General features: G+C 35.1%; 1 non-coding gene across 1 annotated transcript; it reads left to right on the plus strand.

Moving 5' to 3' along the window:
- The first annotated feature begins 233 nt into the window (after nucleotides 1-233).
- LOC112746497 (small nucleolar RNA R71) lies at nucleotides 234-341 on the plus strand. Its single transcript, XR_003174378.1, has one exon. It is a non-coding gene; the product is annotated as a small nucleolar RNA R71 (small nucleolar RNA).
- The last annotated feature ends 3,572 nt before the right edge of the window (nucleotides 342-3,913 follow it).

Raw genomic sequence — 3,913 nt, forward strand, 5'->3', positions numbered from 1 at the left:
ATGGCATTCAGAGTATCAACTTCAAGAACTCCTTTCTTCATAGGCGTCCCATTACTCACAGGATTCCTCTCAGAAGTGTACATGAACTGGTTATTAGCAACCATGTCAATGAGTTCTTGAGCTTCTGCAGGCGTTTTCTTTAGGTGAATGGATCCACCTGCAGAAGTATCCAATGACATCTTAGATAACTCAGACAGACCATCATAGAATATATCCAGGATGGTCCATTCTGAAAGCATGTCAGAAGGACACTTTTTGGTCAGTCCTTTGTATCTCTCCCAAGCTTCATAGAGGGATTCACCTTCTTTCTGTCTGAAGGTTTGAACATCCACTCTAAGCTTGCTCAACTTTTGAGGAGGAAAGAACTTGGCTAGGAAGGCCTTGACCAGCTTATCCTAAGAGTTCAGGCTATCCTTAGGTTGATAGTCCAACCATACTCTAGCTCTGTCTCTTACAGCAAAAAGGAAAAGCATGAGCCTATAGACTTTATGATCTACTCCATTAGTCTTAACAGTATCGCATATCTGCAAGAATTCAATTAAGAACTGAAAAGGATCTTCAGATGGAAGTCCATGAAACTTGCAGTTCTGCTGCATCAGAGAAACTAATTGAGGTTTCAGCTCAAAGTTGTTTGCTCCAATGGCAGGAATGGAGATGCTTCTTCCATGTAAATTGGAATTAGGTGTAGTAAAGTCACCAAGCATCCTCCTTGCATTGTTATTATTTTCGGCTGCCATCTCCTCTTCCTGTTCGAAAATTTCTGAAAGGTTATCTCTGGATTGTTGTAATTTAGCTTCTCTTAATTTTCTCTTCAGAGTCCTTTCAGGTTCTGGATCTGCTTCAACAAGAATGTTCTTGTCCTTGCTCCTGCTCATATGACAAAGAAGAGGGCACAGAAAAATAATAATAATAGAGATCCTCTCTTTTTTTTTTGTGAGTGAGGGAGAGATGTTAGTAGATGAATAAACAAATAGAAGGAGATGAGAGAGAGAAAATTTCGAAAATAATTTTTGAAAAAGAGTTAGTGATTTTTGAAAATAGTTTTTGAAAAAGGTTAGTAATTTTCGAAAATAAAAATCAAAAATTAAAATAATTAGTTAATTAAAAAGAGATTTTGAAAAAGGGGGAAGATATTTTCGAAAATGAGAGAGAGAGAGAGTTAGTTAGGTGGTTTTGAAAAAGATAAGAAACAAACAAAAAGTTAGTTAGTTAGTTGAAACAAATTTTGAAAAGATAAGAAGTTAGGAAGTTAGAAAAGATATTTTGAAATCAAATTTTTGAAAAAGATAAGATAAGAAGATATTTTTGAAAAGATATGATTGAAATTAGTTTTGAAAAGGATTTGATTTTTAAAATCACAATTAATGACTTGATTCACAAGAAATCACAAGATATGATTCTAGAACTTAAAGTTTGAATCTTTCTTAACAAGCAAGTAACAAACTTGAAATTTTTGAATCAAAACATTAATTGTTTATGTTATTTTCGAAAATTATGTGATAAAGATAAGAAAAAGATTTTTGAAAAATATTTTTCGAATTTTCGAAAATAACTAAGAAATTTGAAAAAGATTTGATTTTTGAAAAATATTTTGAAAAAGGTGAGATTTTTAAATTGAAAATTTGATTTGACTCATAAGAAACAACTAGATTTTAAAAATTTTTGAAAAATTCAACTCAAATTTTCGAATTTATGAGAGAAAAGAGGGAAAGATATTTTTTTGATTTTTGAATTTTTGTGATGAGAGAGAAAAACAACAAAAAGACTCAATGCATGAAAATTTTGGATCAAAACAATGAATGCATGCATGAATGCTATGAATGTCAAGATGAACACCAAGAACACTATGAAGATCATGATGAACATCAAGAACATAATTTTGAAAAATTTTTAATGCAAAGAAAACATGCAAGACACCAAACTTAGAATTCTTTAATGCTTAGACACTAAGAATTCAAGAATGCATATGAAAAACAAGAAAAGACACAAAACATGAAATCATCAAGATCAAACAAGAAGACTTACCAAGAACAACTTGAAGATCATGATGAACACTATGAATGCATGAATTTTCGAAAAATGCAAGATGCATATGCAAGTGACACCAAACTTATGACATGACTCAAGACTCAAACAAGAAACACAAAAAATATTTTTGATTTTTATGATTTTCTAATTTTTTTGGATTTTTTCGAAAATTATATGAAAAAGAAAAAATAAGGATTCCAAAATTTTTAACATGAATTCCAGGAATCTTGCATTCTTAGTCTAAAGCTACAGTCCAAGAATTAGACATGGCTCACTAGCCAGCCAAGCTTTCAATGAAAGCTCCGGTCCAAAACACTAGACATGGCCAATGGCCAGCCAAGCTTCAGAAAGATATCAGAATATACTGCTCATTACTTATCAAATATGTAACTTGCCTCTATGCTGATGGTTTGGAAGCCTCAGTCCAAAAGAATTTAGACATGGCTTTACAGCCAGCCAGGCTTCACATGCTTCATGAAACACTAGAATTCATTCTTTAAAAATTTTGAATAATTTTTTTTTCGAAAACAGGTGAGAAAATTTTGAAGTACTTTTGAAAATTTTTTTTTGAAAAGAAAACAAAAAGAAAATTACCTAATCTGAGCAACAAGATGAACCGTCAGTTGTCCAAACTCGAACAATCCCCGGCAACAGCGCCAAAAACTTGGTACGCGGAATCGTGATTACACTTTAATTATGTAAAATTCATTGCTCTTTCTTTCCCTGAAAATGGCGCCAAAAACATGATGCCAAGACCATGGTTCACAACTCCGTGTAACTAACCAGCAAGTGCACTGGGTCGTCCAAGTAATACCTTACGTGAGTAAGGGTCGAATCCCACGGAGATTGTTGGTATGAAGCAAGCTATGGTCACCTTGTAAATCTCAGTCAGGCGGATATCAAACAGTAATGTGGTTTTCGAAAATAATTAATAAAAGAGGGATAGAGATACTTATGTAAATCATTGGTGAGAATTTCAGATAAGCGTATAGAGATGCGTTTGTTCCTCTGAACCTCTGCTTTCCTGCTATCTTCACCCAATCAGTCTTACTCCTTTCCATGGCTGGCTTTATGTGATACATCACCACTGTCAATGGATACTTTCGGTCATCTCTCGGGAAAATGATCTAATGCCCTGTCATGGCACGGCTAATCGTCTGGAGGCATCACCCTTGTCAATGGCTTCATCTTATCCTCTCAGTGAAAATGGTCAACGCACCCTGTCACGGCACGGCTATTCATCTGTCGGTTCTCGATCATGCTGGAATAGGATTTACTATCCTTTTGCGTCTGTCACTAACGCCCCACAATCGCGAGTTTGGAGCTCGTCACAGTCATTCATTCATTGAATCCTACTCGGAATACCACAGACAAGGTTTAGATCTTCCGGATTCTCTTGAATGCCGCCATCATTCTAGCTTACACCACGAAGATTCTGGTTAGGAGATCTAAGAGATACTCATTCAGTCTAAGGTAGAACGGAAGTGGTTGTCAGGCACGCGTTCATAGGGAATGATGATGATTGTCACGTTCATCACATTCAGATTGAAGTACGAATGAATATCATAGAAGCGAAACAAGATGAATTGAATAGAAAACAGTAGTACTTTGCATTAATCCTTGAGCAACAGCAGAGCTCCACACCTTAATCTATGGAGTGTAGAAACTCTACCGTTAAAAATACATAAGTGAAAGTCCAGGCATGGCCGAGAGGCCAGCCCTCAAACGTGATCTAAGATAGCATACAACTGATCAAAGATCCTAAGATGATCAAAGATAGCATACAACTGATCAAGGATCCTAAGATGATCAAAGATACCTAATACAATAGTAAAAAGTCCTATTTATAATAAACTAGCTACTAGGGTTTACAGAAGTAAGTAAT

Source organism: Arachis hypogaea, chromosome 14 (genome assembly GCF_003086295.3).
Source record: "Arachis hypogaea cultivar Tifrunner chromosome 14, arahy.Tifrunner.gnm2.J5K5, whole genome shotgun sequence".
NCBI classification, from domain to species: domain Eukaryota; kingdom Viridiplantae; phylum Streptophyta; class Magnoliopsida; order Fabales; family Fabaceae; genus Arachis; species Arachis hypogaea.